The sequence below is a fragment of the Tamandua tetradactyla genome, chromosome 6, assembly GCF_023851605.1.
Source record: "Tamandua tetradactyla isolate mTamTet1 chromosome 6, mTamTet1.pri, whole genome shotgun sequence".
NCBI lineage: Eukaryota > Metazoa > Chordata > Mammalia > Pilosa > Myrmecophagidae > Tamandua > Tamandua tetradactyla.
In genome coordinates this window covers 4,873,381-4,892,360 of record NC_135332.1, presented here as the reverse complement: position 1 = coordinate 4,892,360, position 18,980 = coordinate 4,873,381, and the positions used below count along the sequence as shown (strand labels likewise).

The window sequence follows — 18,980 nt, the reverse complement described above, 5'->3', positions numbered from 1 at the left end:
CGAGCCCCTCTACTGCGCATGGCACGTTGCGTCCCTCCCTCCCAGCAACCAGCTCGGCTGCGGCGCGGCCATCAACTGAGGAGGCGGAGCTGAGACGCGGTCGGAACGGCTAGCTAACTCCAGGACCAGGTACCGGGCTGGCGGGGCCGCCTGGTGCGCTCCCGGGCTCAGTCTCTGCTCGCCCTGTTGCCGATTCCATCTCCTCGGGGGCGGGCCTTCGTCAAAGCGGCCATCCTGGGGCCACCCTAGCCCTCCCCGGGCACACTTGACTCGCTTCCTCCTCGATCCGAGCTACGAGGGGCTGCAGCCTGAGAGCACAATAGGCCTGGGCCTCCCTGGGAGACGCCGGAGCGGGGCTGCAGATCGGGAGCGGCGACTCCTGTTTTCCTTCTCCCGGGACTTCTAGCTCGGGAACCTGGGCCCGGTTCAGTTTGACCTCAGGCAAAGAGGAGGCAGATGCTATGTTCTCCCCGCTCCATCCCGCTCCCCCTGTCCCCCGCCCCGCACATCCCCATCTCATCCCTTGGCTGGACGAGCAGCGGGGTCAAGCCTCCATAAGGACACAAGATCTAGGTGACTCCCCGAATCTGCCAGAACAAAAAACTTCTAATTGTCTTTTTGTTTAGCGAGAATGTTTAAGTGCCCACACATTTTTAAAGGAGATGGAGGTGGCAGTAGGGAAATGAGCGCCGAGTAAAGGGAATGGCTAATAACAATAATTTTCAAGAAATGAGGAACTAACTTTCTGCCCTTCCTTCAGTTAAGGTACTCAGGCACAGTTTAACTTGACTTTGCCCTTTCTGTATTGAAAGAGGAAAAGCCATCCAGTTGGTCCCTTTTCAGTTATAATATCTGTTGAAGTAGAACAGTGTGCGAATATGTATTTGCGGCATCAAAACAGCCTTTCATTGACTGATTCATATTTCCCAGAAACACTTAAGACGGTGTCTTGTTCCAGAGAGTTAATGAAGAAAACGGATCTCTCTTATGATCTGTTTCGGGCCAGGAGCTTAATCTAACCATTAGTTGAATTGCTGAAGTGGTCAAGTGCAGTTTTCAAAGTTGTAACCCCAGACGGGGAGAAATTTAGAAAACAAGTGACAAAAATAAGGGAAAAGGAAAAAAAAATTAAAAATCATGATAAATGAATTCTCTTTTCTGTACCATTTGTCACCCATTCAACAGCATTGGTAAATCAGGTGATTCCTTCTCAGTCATCATTTTATTTTTGCACATCCAGTCTTGAAACTTCTCCCTGAAATTCTCTATTAAACACTCTGTCAGTGTTCTAGAGCACCGACTTTGGAACAGGTCAAATCTGTCTTCTCCCGTTTGGCTCTGTACCCTCGGATATTTAACCTCCCTGAGACTTAATTACCTGATCCATAAAATGGGCATGGTAATACTCCTTGTGAATTGATCTCCATGAACCATTTAGCAAGTGCTGGGAACATAGTAAGCTCACCATAAGTGTTTGCTTGCTTACATTATTTAACAAATAATATGCGAGTACCTATGTTATGTGCTGGGCGTGTTAGCCCCTGGGAATGCAACTGTGAAGAGATGCATTATCTGCCCTCTAGTGGAGGCAGATAAACAGGCCATTAGTGTGGTAGTTGGTAGGGGTTGAATACAAAGGCAAAATGTCTAACACAGGTAAGGAAGGGGTCAAGGAGGACCTTTGGTAGCACCAACACCTGAGTTTAATACTGAGGGATCAGAGTTAGCCATGTTGGGGAAGGGGAGGGTATCCAGGCAGAGTAAGTGGGATCTTTAAAGTTTTTTCTTTGGGTTCCATGGCCTACCTGCCTTTCGAATTCCATCCTCTAAATGTGAATCTATCCCTAGGCTTCTTTCCCAGACTTTTGCTTTTCTCTCACCATTTTCTCCTTTGATGAATTTCTTTCACTCTAATAGCTTTAGCAGCTAACTTCCTCTTTGACATCAGTCCTGATTTTCTAACTGAATGCTATATATTTCCACTTGGCATATATAACTGCTTTCTCAACCTCAATATGATTTGAAAACTCAAACTCATCCTTACAACAAAACCACTTACACCATTGAGCTTACCAATTTTTGTCATTGACATACAACTGTTCTCCCATTGCTCAGGCACTATTAAGTCGATCATCAGAGTTGTCTGAAGGCAAAATGGCCTCCCTGATGAAGTAGTGAGTTTTTGGTACTGGAAGTTTACAAGCAGAGTCTAATGAACCATATACCCAAGAGTTTATAAAATCTGAAAGGTAGATGAGTTGGCTAGATGACTTCTGGGGTCTTTTCAAACTCCAAATACTTTATAATTTATTTACTTTTCCTTTATCCCCATCTGTCTGTTTCTTAACATTCCCTCTGCCTCCGGCTCTTATCACCATAATAAATCTGGTCCACTATATGTGTATTCTAACTGGTATTCCTTTCTCTAGATCCTCCTCACCCCCACCCCCACCCCCACCCAATCCTTTTGCAGGTTAATATTCCATAGAATGTTCCTTAGAACAAGGCTCAAACATACGTGATGTTCTACAGATCAACAGTATACCATCATATGGAAGTTTGTTAGAAATGCCAGGCCCCACCCCAGACTCTCTGAATTAAAATTTGCATTTTAACAATATCTACAGGTGATTTGCATGCACAGTAAAGTTTGAGAGACCTATCATAGACCACTGTTTTGTTTGTTACCTTTTTGTTCAAAACCTAATGTGGCCTCCTACTGCATGCTGAATCAAATCCATACTCCAGCTTGCACTTAAAGCTTATTCGTTGTTGTCACATACCCAGAGTTCTGCTTCTGTAGCTGCCCTTGTACTAATTGGAGTGTATATGCACAGTGCTGAGCACACTTCTCAGCCTCTTTGGTCACTATTTGGTAGGTCCTATTCTAGAAGCTGTGCTTTACACCTGTGGGCGAGACATAGTAAGCACCAAATAATCAGTAGCTATTCTGATTATTCTGTGTGGAATCCCTTTTTCTTATTTCTCTTTGACATTCAAGTCATATCCCTTTAGTAAAATTGTACAGCATCATTCTAGTTCACAGTAATGTTTCTCTTTGCTGAACTCTGTAAGGAGTGTCTGTTGCTCATTTCTACATGTACGCTTCCTTGTATTGTTATTTATCATATGTGAGCTGCTACCACAGCTAGATTGTAAATTCCTTGCTTTCCAGGAGCATGTCTTATACCTTTTTATGTCTCTAAGGTCAGGCACTGGACCCTGTGTTTGAGGATGATGAAAGCTGCTCCTGGTTATCCCCTCAGTCTGTCCCCAGCCTGAATCCTCGGTTTTTTAAGACCCCATGCCCTTTTCCAGTCTAAGTGTATGAACCACTGTATGATATTTATATCTGCACTTTTAATGGAAATAAATATATCATGATATTCTATTGCTAATATTTAAAGAAAGACAGTTGTGAAAAGTAAGTGTATAGGATTTAGTCATACTAGTCAGACTAATACCTTATTTTTCTTTAGAATTGATTTAAATTATAGACTCCTGTAGAGGTAGAATCTTAAATATCATTTAAGCCTGCTTCTAAATAATAAACCTAGTATTGTACTGTCTACTAGTAATATTGCTTTGCTGATGTTTATATTTTATTAAAAATTTTTGGTGCAAGTGGATATGTTCTTTTAAATATCCGTCTCCCGGCTTCTACTTTGAATTTTACATTTTAAGGAAATTTGAATGCAGCATAGTGATTTTAATATCATACAAAGTTTATTTGTACAAGATTTAATCTGTAACTAGAAAAGTCCTTCAAAATTGTTGTAGCATAGACCTCTAATTATTAGGTAGAGCTACTCTATTTTTTTTTTATCCTCTTTTTTTTACAATTGAGAAATCTTCACACACATACATTCAATACATGGTGTATAATGAATGGCTCACAATTTCATCACATAGTTGTGCATTCATCACCATGATCATTTTTTAAAACATTTGTATCACTCCAGAAAAATGAAAAGAAAAAAGAAAAAGTTCACACATACCATACACCTTACCCCTCCCTCTCATTGACCGCTAGTGTTTCCATCTACCCAATTTATTTTACCCTTTGTCCCCCCTATTATTTATTTATTTTATTGTCCACATTTTTTAAATCATCTATCCATACCCTGGATATAAGGAGCATTGGACACAAGCTTTTCACAATCACACAGTCACATTGTAAACAATATATCTTTGTATAGTTGTCTTCAAGAATCTAGGGTACTGGAACACAGCTCAACAGTTTAAGGTATTTCCCTCTAGCCATTCCAAATACACCATAAACTAAAAAGGGATATCTGTATAATGTATAAGAATAATCACCAGGATAACCTCTCAACTTTGTTTGAACTCCCTCAGCCGCTGAAACTTTTTTGTCTCATTTCTCTCTTTCCCCCTTTGGTCAAGAAGGCTTTCCTTGATCTCTTGATCCTGGGTGGCTTGTAGCCAAGGAGATTTACACTCCTGGGAGTCATGTCCCACGTAGGAGAGAGGGCAGTGAGTTCACCTACTGAGAGACAGGCCACATTTGAGCCCAAAAGAGGTTCTCTAGGGGTGACTCTTAGACATAATTTTAAGTAGACTTAGTCTATCCTTTGTAGCAGAAATAAGTTTTGTAGGGATGAACTCCAGGATCAAGGGCCTGGCCTATTGATTTGGTTGTCCCCACTGCTTGCAAGAATATCAGAAATTATCCAAATGGGGAAGTTGAATATTTCCTCCTTACTCCCTATTCCCACAAGGGGACTTTACAAATATTTCTTTATTCATTGCCCAAATCACTCGTATTTATCAGGGCATCACACTAACCTGGACATACCTACAAAATCTCACACCCTCTTCAAAATTCCATGTACTTATGGTGTTCAACTAAATTGACCGTACAAGTTAGATTAGGAAACGGGCTACCCAGAATATAAATTTTGCACCCAATAAACATCTCTCCTTTTAGTCTCATACAGAAGTTGAAGTTTTAAAATACGAATGAATATAGCTTTCACAATGTGACTCTGTGATTGTGAAAACCTTGTGTCTGATGCTCCTTTTATCTACCATATCAACAGACAAGTAGAACAAATGGAATAAAAATAAATAATAGGGGGAACAAATGTTAAAATAAATTTAGTTTGAAATGCTAGTGATAAATGAAAGCGAGGGATAAGGGGTATGGTATGTATAATCTTTTTTTTTTCTGTTACTGTTTTATTTCTTTTTCTGTTGTCTTTTTATTTCTTTTTCTAAATCGATGCAAATGTTCTAAGAAATGAGGAATATCCAACTATGTGATGATATTAAGAATTACTGATTATATATGTAGAATGGAATGATATGTTAATGTTTTTGTTTGTTGTTAATTTTTTTAAATTAATAAATAAAAAAATATGGATATATCAGATGACTTTTTTTTTTAGTTTAGATGACTTTTTAAAAGTTAAAATTCTATATAAGAAATACTGCATATTGGCTTTTTTTTTTTTTTCACATGGGCTGGCACTGGGAATCAAACCCAGTTTTTCTGGCATGGCAGGTAAGAATTCTGCCTGCTGAGCCACCGAGGCCCGCCCTGTTTAAAAAAAAAATGGAAAGCAGAATCATCTCGGCTCCACTTCTCCCCATTCCTATGTCTGTTTTCCAGTAACCATTTCTGGTTTTAGTTCTTATGATAGACACCCATAATTCTAAACAGCATGCTTAGATCTGAAAATTTCACTCACTACCATCTGCTCTTCCCTCCCTCTCAGTTTTTGATAGTTGAGTCACTATATTTTCAATTCTGTCGATTACCTTTGTAGCTTTAAATAATATACATAACTCTCTATTTCTTATTCTATCAACTTTAAGCATTACCTTTTCCCTTGTGGGAAGACGAGGATGTTAGCTTCCATAAGCATTCCTCTATCTCCTTCTCCCTTCCATTTTCCTTCTTCTCTCAACTGAACCTTTACCTTCATATTTTCAAATATGATGATATTCACATTCCGTTCTATAATCATAATTAAGTCCGTTGCACTTTGTAGTTCCATTCTAAAACTTGAAAGCTTAGAGTAAGCGTTTACTTTATAATTTTGTAAGTATTGTTCACAAAGCAGCCAGGTGATATCCTCTGTAGTTCCATTATCTTAACCTCCATGCCATTCAAGGCCAAATAGATTTTTCTTTCTTATCTTCGTTGCTCAACTGCCCAAAAGTACGTCCGTCACATTTAAGTTAGTTTCAAATTTGGACTTGACTGTTTATACCAATTTTAATTTTTGTGGGAATTTCTGATTGCCTTTCTGTTTTCTTTTTGAGAAAAAAAAAGCTACTTCCCACGTTGTCCCTGAAACTGCTATGTTTTAATTTTGACGAATCCCTTTCTTGATCTGCCTCATTGCTGTCATCCTGAGATTTCTTTTCAATGGACTCATCATTTTTTGTTATATCTTCCTTTTTTCTTAGATTTTAGCCTCATTTTGCTGAAGTACATCATCAAGTAATTCATTAAAAAACATACGTGGGAGGTAAGTTTTTTTGTTGTTGTTCTTTAATGTCTGACAAATTATTTTGCTCTTGCACTTAAGTGTAGTTCATTTGAGTATAGAACTCTAGTTCAAAACAATTTTCCATCAGACATTGAGGACCTTATTCCATTTGTTCTAGCACCCTGTAATGTTTTTAAGAAGTTTTAATTCAATCTGATTCTTGTTCCATTGTACGTAACTTGTTTTTCTTCTCCATTTCTTAATATTTTCTTCTTCATATTTTTATGGTACTCCTATTATTTCCCTTTACTTGATCTTCTTTGCTTTTTACTTTTTCTCCTAATGTTTTTCATCTGTCATTTTGCTTTGTGATCTGGAAGATTTCTTTTATTTTCTTCATTGAATTTTGAATTTCCGTTATTTATAATTTCTAAAAATTCTTTCTTGTTTTCTGTATTACAGTCTTTTTTGGTCTTTGGAGAACAGTATTTTATCCCTCTTTTCTCTGGGGTTGGTTGCTCTGTAAATTTATAGGGGGTATGTGTGTGTTTAATGCTATAGTCTTTTTCACATGTATGATGATCCTTGTAATTCACTTGTACATAAAGAATAAGGAAATAGAAAAGCTAACTGGGCACTCTGTGCACTTGACCAGGGCTAATCAGCTGGTGAGGATGGGTAGAGGATACATGGGCATAAGTGCTAGTCTAGGGACTTGTTTTTAGCCCCACTTCTCCCTCCTTGTAGCTCCAGCCTTGCTTAAGAGCCCCTACTGTTCTGCTGGACAGATCTATCCCTCTGCCTGGCTTGTACCAAAATTCTAGATTCCTATAAGGAAAGCAGGTGTTCAGCATAAGTCGTATTTTTTTGTACAAATCGTTTAGGCCCACTAAGACATTCTTATCATCCTGGGTATGATGGAAACTCTCTCCAAATCCAAGTTCCCACATACCAGCCGAAGGCCAACCTTATAAGCAGGACTTTTTAAGGTAAGCAGTTAACAGGCCTATTCTGTTAACTCTTTTCTACACAAACCCAATCTTTAAGAAATATTTCTTTCAACTGGGCTTTGGAGAAATATGAGGGTGATGTGAGTTTAAGATTGTACTCTGACAAATGCCAGGAATACTACTGTTTTGTTGTCAGTTAGATCTAGATCTATGACTTAACAGAGATATAAAGCCTCATACTGAATAGGAGCACATACTGCTTCTTTCCAAAAATATACATAGCTTGTGCCCATTGGCATGCCCAAAATCTTTTTAGAAAATTGTTTTAACCTGTTATTTTCTCTCTCTCTCTCACGCACATACACACACACACACACACACACACACACACACACACAAACATGATTGAACTCCTATTCCTACACCATATAGCATGACAACAAAATACTATCTGGAAAAATTTTAAGATAGTAACTGTGAAGTACCTACCGTGGCTATTAAAGATAACAACAAGGAAAAGAGAATAAATGACCTGTGGCACTAACACTTAACCTTGAGAGTAGGACTTACAGTGTTTCCTTCAAGATAAACTGTTTCCAAATGTTTATCAGGGGAACTAAATTAGGTGACTTTTCCCTGTGGGTTTATTTCATATGAACCCTACATAGGACTGAACAGGCCAGTTAAGAATTTTCAAAAGGATAAACTGTGGGTACATTCTTCCTCTTCCCCACTTTTCAAGCTTTTCCTCTATACTGTTTCTGGATGAGCTGGCTATTTGCCTTCCTAGGAGAGACCTGAAAATTAAGCATTCTCTTATATAGAAAAGGTACGTATCGATCTCAACACAGTTGTATTCAATTATATGACTGTAATATAATTAACTTTTTATTTAACATTTATATTGTTTCCAATTCCTAAATTATTATAATAAAATAATACTAAGCACGGTGCAACAGTGGCTCCGTGGCAGAATTCTTGCCTGCCATGCCAGAGACCTGGGCTCGATTCCCAGAGTCTGCCCATGCCAAATAGGTAGATAGATAGATAGATAGAAATATAAATAAATAAATAAAATAATGCTATAGAACAATGCTATTAATAGACCTTCTGTGGTACTGGATAGGTTCTATATCTGTGCAGTCTATTTGAGTATCCATTAGCCATGTGGGCTGTTGAACACTTGAAATGTGGATAATACAGCTGAGGAAACTAAATTTTAATTTTATTTAATTTAAATGTAAATTTAAAACACATTTGGTTAATGGTTACCATTTTTAGATGGTCTATGTTTATGTTATTAAGCAACGTGCATTCTCATAGTGTTCTTTTTTTCTTTCAAATTTAATCTGTTTTTAACATTTTTGTTTTTGTTTTTAATATTTCATGAAGGGATAAATGAGTGATTCTCAACTGGGCAGCTTCTATAATTATATCAAAGTGGAGATTGGGATGAGTATATGCAATTTGATAAAAATCTACAAATGGTTTTAAAAGGCTTCCTCTCCCTGGATTGCGAACCATTGCTGATTTCTCTGAAGCAGTTCTTATAAGAATTCCTAGTACTCTGTGTTCCATATTAAGTCCTATTCCTGTCTCCCCAACCCCAATGCTATATCACTGAGAGCCCCAACCTACCTCAAAATAAGAATGAAAATATGAGAGGTTTTTTCCAGATTCTTCAAAAGCATTTCTGATAACATATTCTTTTTTTTTTTACTGTAGTCATTTTGTTTTAAAAATCAACTTTACTGAGATATAATTTACCTACAGTGAAATGTACCTATGTTATAGGTATACTTTTTGAGTTTTGATATATGTACACACTCATGTAACCACCACACAATAAAGATATAGAGCATTTTTGTCATCTGCAAGTTTTGTTGTGCTCTTGAAGTCATTCCCCATCTCATTTCTCGTCTTACGCAACCAGCAATCTGCATTCTGTCATAGTAGATTAGCTTTGCCTGTTCTAGAAGTTTTTGTAAATGAAATCGTGTAGTTATGCTCTTCTGGTCTGAATCTTTAGTGCAGTGCAGTGTTTCTGAGATTTATCACATTATGGCTTGTATTAACAGTATGTTTTTTGTTTGTTTATATGCTGTATGGTGGTGGTCACATTTCATTTTTTTCCATGTGACTATCCTGTTATTGCAGCACCATTTGTTGAAAATTTTTTTTGGTGGGAGCACAAGGACTGGGAACTGAAGCCATATCTCCTGCATGGCAGGCAAGAATTCTACCACTGAATTACCCTTGCACCACAACAGTATGTTTTTTGAAAAAAAAAAAATCAACAAAAATAAAAGCAGACTTCCGGAGAAGATGGCGGCTTAGTAAGACGCGCGGATCTTAGTTTCTTCTCCAGGACAGCTACTAGGGGAGTAGAAACGATACAGAACAGCGCCCAAAGCCACAACAGAGATAAAAAAGACAGCGCGCCCCATCCTGGAACGGCTGGCTGGCTGAGAGAAGCCGCTCTGGTGAGATCGCCGAGGCACGCGGGCTTCACCGGGCGGGGCGGCAAGCGGCCGGAGTCACTCCCTTCCCCCTTCCCGGGCCGGCTGGGAGAATTGGAGAGGCGGTCCCCTGAGACCGTGGCGGCTGGCGCCCACACCACGCACGGCCCCCCGGACCAACTGAGAGAATTGGATGGGAAATCCCCAGGCCGCGGAGAACGGTGACGGGTGGGGGAGGTCCCTTCCAAACCCGTGACTCCCCGGGAACGTGCACTCTCCCGGGCGGGCCGCTGCCGCTGGCGCCCTCCCGCCACGCTTGTCGCCCGGGCGACTAGGAAATTCGGACAGGCGCTTTCCCGGGCTGCAGAGTCCAGCAATCCTCCCCGCGTTCTGACCCCGGGCCGGCTCGAACTCTTCCAAGCCGCTTCGGCTAGCGAACCTCCCGGACGGCGAGAGTTTTCCAAAGTTAAAGGTCCCACAGCACCTTTTACTGGTGGGACCCGCAGTCAAACGTGTGCCACGAGCGCCACCTACTGGGCAGGATAAGAAAAACAGAACACAGAGATTTCACAGAAAAATCTTCCAAACTTTTGGATCCAATACCCAGGGAAATCTGTCTAAATGCGCAGACGCCAACAGAAGATAACGGATCACGCTCAAATAATTGAAAATATGGCCCAGTCAAAGGAACAAACCAATAGTTCAAATGAGATACAGGAGCTGAGACAACTAATGCTGAATATACGAACAGAAATGGAAAACCTCTTCAAAAACGAAATCGATAAATTGAGGGAGGACATGAAGAAGACATGGGCTGAACATAAAGAAGAAATAGAAAAACTGAAAAAACAAATCACAGAACTTATGGAAGTGAAGGACAAAGTAGAAAAGATAGAAAAAACAATGGATATCTACAATGATAGATTCAAAGAGACAGAAGATAGAATTAGTGATTTGGAGGATGGAACATCTGAATTCCAAAAAGAAACAGAAACTATAGGGAAAAGAATGGAAAAATTTGAACAGGGTATCAGGGAACTGAAGGACAATATGAAGTGCACAAATATACGTGTTGTGGGTGTCCCAGAAGGAGAAGAGAAGGGAAAAGGAGGAGAAAAACTAACGGAAGAAATTTTCACTGAAAATTTCCCAACTCTTATGAAAGACCTAAAATTACAGATCCAAGAAGTGGAGCGCGCCCCAAAGAGAACAGACCCAAATAGGCATTCTCCAAGACACTTACTAGTTAGAATGTCAGAGGTCAAAGAGAAAGAGAGGATCTTGAAAGCAGCAAGAGAAAAACAATCCATCACATACAAGGGAAACCCAATAAGACTATGTGTAGATTTCTCAGCAGAAACCATGGAGGCTAGAAGACAGTGGGATGATATATTTAAATTACTAAAAGAGAAAAACTGCCAACCAAGACTCCTATATCCAGCAAAATTGTCCTTCAAAAATGAGGGAGAAATTAAAACATTCTCAGACAAAAAGTCACTGAGAGAATTTGTGACCAAGAGACCAGCTCTGCAAGAAATACTAAAGGGGGCACTAGAGTCAGACACAAAAAGACAGAAGAGAGAGGTATGGAGAAGAGTGTAGAAAGAAGGAAAATCAGATATATATATAATACAAAAGGCAAAATGTTAGAGGAAAATATTATCCAAACAGTAATAACACTAAATGTTAATGGACTGAATTCCCCAATCAAAAGACATAGACTGGCAGAATGGATTAAAAAACAGGATCCTTCTATATGCTGTCTACAGGAAACACATCTTAGACCCAAAGATAAACATAGGTTGAAAGTGAAAGGTTGGGAAAAGATATTTCATGCAAATAACAACCAGAAAATAGCAGGAGTGGCTATACTAATATCCAACAAGTTAGACTTCAAATGTAAAACAGTTAAAGAGACAAAGAAGGACACTATATACTAATAAAAGGAACAATTAAACAAGAAGACATAACAATCATAAATATTTATGCACCGAACCAGAATGCCCCAAAATACGTGAGGAATACACTGCAAACACTGAAAAAGGAAATAGACACAAATACCATAATAGTTGGAGACTTCAATTCCCCACTCTTATCAATGGACAGAACATCTAGACAGAGGATCAATAAAGAAATAGAGAATCTGAATATTACTATAAAGGAGCTAGACTTAACAGACATTTATAGGACATTAAATCCCACAACAGCAGGATACACCTTTTTCTCAAGTGCTCATGGATCATTCTCAAAGATAGACCATATGCTGGGTCACAAAGCAAGTCTTAACAAATTTAAAAAGATTGAAATCATACACAACACTTTCTCGGATCATAAAGGAATGACGTTGGAAATTAATAATAGGCGGAATGCCAGAAAATTCACAAATACGTGGAGGCTCAACAACACACTCTTAAACAACGAGTGGGTCAAAGAAGAAATTGCAAGAGAAATTAGTAAATACCTTGAGGCAAATGAAAATGAAAGCACAACATATCAAAACTTAAGGGATGCAGCAAAGGCAGTGCTAAGAGGGAAATTTATTGCCCTAAATGCCTATATCAGAAAAGAAGAAAAGGCAAAAATGCAGGAATTAACTGTCCACTTGGAAGAACTGGAGAAAGAACAGCAAACTAACCCCAAAGCAAGCAAAAGGAAAGAAATAACAAAGATCAGAGCAGAAATAAATGAAATTGAAAACAATAGAGAAAATCAATAAGACCAGAAGTTGGTTCTATGAGAAAATCAATAAGATTGATGGGCCCTTATCAAGATTGACAAAAAGAAGAAGAGAGAGGATGCAAATAAATAAGATCAGAAATGGAAGAGGAGACATAACTACTGACCTCACAGAAATAAAGGAGGTAATAACAGAATACTATGAACAACTTTATGCTAATAAATACAACAATTTAGATGAAATGGACAGGTTCCTGGAAAGACATGAACAACCAACTTTGACTCAAGAAGACATAGATGACCTCAACAAACCAATCACAAGTAAAGAAATTGAATTAGTCATTCAAAAGCTTCCTAAAAAGAAAAGTCTAAGACCAGATGGCTTCACATGTGAATTCTACCAAACATTCCAGAAAGAATTAGTACCAACTCTCCTCAAACTCTTCAAAAAAATCGAAGTGGAGGGAAAACTACCTAATTCATTCTATGAAGCCAACATCACCCTCATACCAAAACCAGGCAAAGATATTACAAAAAAAGAAAACTACAGACCAATCTCTCTAATGAATATAGATGCAAAAATCCTCAATAAAATTCTAGCAAATCGTATCCAACAACACATTAAAAGAATTATACATCATGACCAAGTAGGATTCATCCCAGGTATGCAAGGATGGTTCAACATAAGAAAATCAATTAATGTAATACACCATATCAACAAATCAAAGCAGAAAAATCACAGGATCATCTCAATTGATGCAGAGAAGGCATTTGACAAGATTCAACATCCTTTCCTGTTGAAAACACTTCAAAATATAGGAATACAAGGGAACTTCCTTAAAATGATAGAGGGAATATATGAAAAACCCACAGCTAATATCATCCTCAATGGGGAAAAATTGAAAACTTTCCCCCTAAGATCAGGAACAAGACAAGGATGTCCACTATCACCACTATTATTCAACATTGTGTTGGAGGTTCTAGCCAGAGCAATTAGACAAGAAAAAGAAATACAAGGCATCAAAATTGGAAAGGAAGAAGTAAAACTATCACTGTTTGCAGACGATATGATACTATACGTCGAAAACCCGGAAAAATCCACAACAAAACTACTAGAGCTAATAAATGAGTACAGCAAAGTAGCAGGTTACAAGATCAACATTCAAAAATCTGTAGCATTTCTATACACTAGTAATGAACAAGCTGAGGGGGAAATCAAGAAACGAATCCCATTTATAATTGCAACTAAAAGAATAAAATACCTAGGAATAAATTTAACTAAAGAGACAAAAAACCTATATAAAGAAAACTACAAAAAACTGTTAAAAGAAATCACAGAAGACCTAAATAGATGGAAGGGCATACTGTGTTCATGGATTGGAAGACTAAATATAGTTAGGATGTCAATCCTACCTAAATTGATCTACAGATTCAATGCAATACCAATCAAAATCCCAACAACTTATTTATCAGAAACAGAAAAACCAATAAGCAAATTTATCTGGAAGGGCAGGGTGCCGCGAATTGCTAAAAACATCTTGAGGAAAAAAAACAAAGCTGGAGGTCTAGCGATGCCGGACTTTAAGGCATATTATGAAGCCACAGTGGTCAAAACAGCATGGTATTGGCATAAAGATAGATATATCGACCAATGGAATCGAATAGAGTGCTCAGATATAGACCCTCTCATCTATGGACATTTGATCTTTGATAAGGCAGTCAAGCCAACTCACCTGGGACAGAACAGTCTCTTCAATAAATGGTGCCTAGAGAACTGGATATCCATATGCAAAAGAATGAAAGAAGACCCATCTCTCACACCCTATACAAAAGTTAACTCAAAATGGATCAAAGATCTAAACATTAGGTCTAAGACCATAAAACAGTTAGAGGAAAATGTTGGGAGATATCTTATGGATCTTACAACTGGAGGCGGTTTTATGGACCTAAACCTAAAGCAAGAATACTGAAGAAGGAAATAAATAAATGGGAGCTCCTCAAAATTAAACACTTTTGTGCAGCAAAGAACTTCATCAAGAAAGTAGAAAGACAGCCTAAACAATGGGAGACAATATTTGGAAATGATATATCAGATAAAGGTCTAGTATCCAGAATTTATAAAGAGATTGTTCATCTCAACAACAAAAAGACAGCCAACCCAATTACAAAATGGGAAAAAGACTTGAACAGACACCTATCAGAAGAGGAAATACAAATGGCCAAAAGGCACATGAAGAGATGCTCAATGTCCCTGGACATTAGAGAAATGCAAATCAAAACCACAATGAGATATCATCTCACACCCACCAGAATGGCCATTATCAACAAAACAGAAAATGACAAGTGCTGGAGAGGATGCGGTGAAAGAGACACACTTATCCACTGTTGGTGGGAATGTCAAATGGTGCAACCACTGTGGAAGGCAGTTTGGCGGTTCCTCAAAAAGCTGAATATAGAATTGCCATACGACCCAGCAATACCATTGCTGGGAATCTACTCAAAGGACTTAAGGGCAAAGACACAAACGGACATTTGCACACCAATGTTTATAGCAGCATTATTTACAATTGCAAAGAGATGGAAACAGCCGAAATCTCCATCAACAGAAGAGTGGCTAAACAAACTGTGGTATATACATACGATGGAATACTATGCAGCTTTAAGACAGAATAAACTTATGAAGCATGTAATAACATGGATGGACTTAGAGAACATTATGCTGAGTGAGTCTAGCCAAAAACTAAAGGACAAATACTGTATGGTCCCACTGATGTGAACAGACATTCGAGAATAAATTTGGAATGTCATTGGTAACAGAGTCCAGCAGGAGGTAGAAACAGGGTAAGATAATGGGTAATTGGAGCTGAAGGGATACAGACTGTGCAACAGGACTAGATACAAAAACTCAAAAATGGACAGCACAATAATACCTAATTGTAAAGTAATCATGTTAAAACACTGAATGAAGCTGCATCTGAGCTATAGGTTTTTGTTTTGTTTTGTTTTGTTTTGTTTTGATTTTACTATTATTACTTTTATTTTTTTCTCTATATTAACATTCTATATCTTTTTCGGTTATGTTGCTAGTTCTTCTAAACCAATGGAAATGTACTAAGAAATGATGATCATGCATCTATGTGATGATGTTAAGAATTAATGATTGCATGTGTAGAATGGTATGATCTCTAAATGTTGGGTTAATTTCTTTTTTTCCGTTAATTAAAAAAAAAAAAAAAGAGAAGGGATAATTGGAGATGAAGGGATACAGACTGTACAACGGGACTGGATATAAAAACTCAGAAATGGACAGCACAATACTACCCAATTGTAATGCAATTATATTAAAACACTGAATGAAGCTGCATGTGAGGTATAGGTTTTTTGTTTTTGTTTTTTTTGTTTTTTTTTCTTTCTATTATTGTTTTAATTCTTATTCTGTTGTCTTTTTATTTCTTTTTCTAAATTGATGCAAATGTACTAAGAAATGATGAATATGCAACTATGTGATGTTATTAAGAATTACTGATTGTACATGTAGATTGGAATGATTTCTAATTGTTTTGTTAATTCTTTTTTTAATTAATAAAAAAAATAAAAAAAAAAACACTGAATGAAGCTGCATCTGAGCTATAGGTTTTTGTTTTGTTTTGTTTTGTTTTGTTTTGACTTTACTATTATTACTTTTATTTTTGGTCTCTACATTAACATTCTATATCTTTTTCGGTTATGTTGCTAGTTTTTCTAAACTGATGCAAATGTACTAAGAAATGATGATCATGCATCTATGTGATGATGTTAAGAATTACTGATTGCATATGTAGAATGGTATGATTTCTAAATGTTGGGTTAATTTCTTTTTTTCCCTTAATTAAAAAAAAAAAAAAAAGAGAAGGGGTAATTGGAGCTGAAGGGATACAGACTGTACAACGGAACTGGATATAAAAACTCAGAAATGGACAGCACAATACTACCCAATTGTAATGCAATTATGTTAAAACACTGAATGAAGCTGCATGTGAGGTATAGGTTTTTTTTTTTTTTTCTTTCTATTAATGTTTTAATTCTTATTCTGTTGTGTTTTTATTTCTTTTTCTAAATCGATGCAAATGTACTAAGAAATGATGAATATGCAACTCTGTGATGTTATTAAGAATTACTGATTGTACATGTAGAATGGAATGATTTCTAATTGTTCTGTTAATTCTTTTTTTAATTAATAAAAAAAAGAATAAAAAAAATAAATAAAAGCAACAATGTTATTAAGGTATAATTTGTGTACAATACTATTCACCCATTTTAATTATACAGTTTGATGAGTTTTGGCTGTGTGAACAGGCATCTAACCATCACCATATTCCAGATACAGAATATTTTAGTCACCCCAAATTTCCTTCATTTTCTTTGAACCTGAATCCACTCAGTCCCAGGCAACCACTGACATGCTTTGTCATATTTTAATAAAATTTCATAGATGAAGACAAACAATATGTAGTTTTTTGTGTCTGACTTCTTTCACTTCAAATACTGTTCTTCAAATTCATCTGTGTTGTTGCATATATCAATAGTTTGCTCCTTTTTATTTCTGAGTAGTTTACATTGGTGTGTATACCACATTTTGTTTATCCATTTACTAGTTGATAGATGTCTGGATTGCTTCCAGTTTGGGCCTATTATGAATAATGCTGTTATGAACATTTGTGTACCAGTCTGTGTGAACATATGATGTGCAGAAGTAGGATTGCTTGGTCATAAGAAGCTACTAAACTGTTTTTCAAAGTGGCTGTACTAGTTTACATTCTCACCAGCAATGTATGAGAGTTCCAGTTGGTCAGTATCCTTGTCAATGCTTTGTATTGAGAGTCTTTTTATTTTTAGCCATATGGTGGATATGTAGTGGTATCTCATTGTGGTTTTAGTGCGGATTTCCTTGATGATAAGTGATTCTGAGCATCATTTCATGTTCTTGCTTATTCATTTATCTTCTTTTGTGATGTGTCTTCACATATCTGTTGCCACCCCTCCTCCCACCCCTAGCCTTTTCTTTATTGTGGTAACTGATTTGCAGTGTAAAATTACCCATTATAACCACTTTCAACATACAATTCATTGGCATTAATTACATTTACAGTGTTGTAGTACCATTACCCCCTTTCATTACCAAAAATTTTCCATCACCTCAGACAGAAGTTCTGCACTCATTGAGCATTGACTCCCATTCTACCCCTACCCCATATCCTGTCATCTACTTTGTGTCTATGAATTTGTGTTGCCCGTTTTTAAAAATTGTGTTGTTTGTCTTAATATTGAGTTGTATGAGTTCTTTATATACTCTTTATATAAAGTCCTTTGTCAGATATACATATATACATAAAATATTTACTGCCAATCTTTTTATTTTCTTGGTAGTATCTTTTGAAAGCCTAAGTTTTTAATCTTGATAAAGTTCAGTTTATCATTTTTTCTTTTATATTTCATGTTTTTAATGTTCTGTTTTTAAAATCTTTGCCTGTTATGCCTTACAAAAATTTTCTCCTCTGTTTTCTTTAGAAGCTTTATAGTTTTAGCTTTTTTTGCTTAGCTATATGCTCTATTTCAAGTTAATTTTTACATATGAGATGAGTTAAAGGTTGACAGTCATTGTTTCCAAATAGATATCAAGTTGTGTTCATACTGTATTTTCCCCCATTGAATAATTTTCGCCCCTTTGTTGAAAATTAACTGATCATATATGTATGGGTTTCTGGATTCTCTGTTCTGTTCCATTAATCCATATGTCTCTCCCTATACCTATACCAAAGTACACTGCGGTAGTAGGACTGAAGTCAGTCTGGCAGTCTAACAGTGTAAGTCTTCTAACTTTGTTCTTTTTTCAAAAGTATTTTGGCTATTTTATTTTAGATCCCCTGTACTTCCATATAAATTTTGGAATCAGCTTTTCAATTTCTTTTTTAAAAGCCTGCTGCAGTTTTTATTGGGATTGGATTAAATGTATTCATCAATATGGAGAGAATTGACAACAATGTTGAATCTTCAAATCTATGAATATGGCATATTTTTCCATTTATTTATATCTTCTTTAATTTCTCTTAGCAATGCTTTAAAAATTTTAGCATATAGGTCCAAAATTTGTTAATATTATTTCTAATTATTTTCTGAGTTTGTTGATATTGTAAATGGTATTGTTTTTTAAATTTCAGTTTCTGATTATTCATTGTTAGTTTGTAGAAATACAGTTGATTGTGTATTGACCTTATATCCTGTCACTTTGCTACATTCACTTTTTTTTTTTTATTAATTAAAAAAATTAACTAACACAACAATAGAAATCAATCCATTCTACATATGCAATCAGTAATTCTTAATATCATCACATAGGTGTATGGTCATCATTTCTCAGTACATATGCATCGATTTAGAGAAAGAAATAGCACTACAAC

At 36.8% G+C, this 18,980-nt stretch overlaps 1 protein-coding gene across 11 annotated transcripts in view; it reads left to right on the top strand.

The window, feature by feature from the left end:
• Positions 1-18,980, top strand: part of STRADA (STE20 related adaptor alpha) — a 46,486-nt gene continuing 27,506 nt past the window's right edge. For 7 of the 11 annotated variants that reach the window (XM_077163547.1, XM_077163553.1, XM_077163552.1 and 4 more), the window contains exons 1-2: positions 1-129; positions 6,436-6,497. The gene's annotated coding sequence lies outside the window, so the exon portion shown is untranslated. Of the gene's footprint in view, positions 130-6,435; positions 6,498-7,342; positions 7,448-18,980 lie in introns of all 11 variants that reach the window. The other 4 variants (XM_077163548.1, XM_077163545.1, XM_077163549.1 and 1 more) reach the window with 2 other exon arrangements.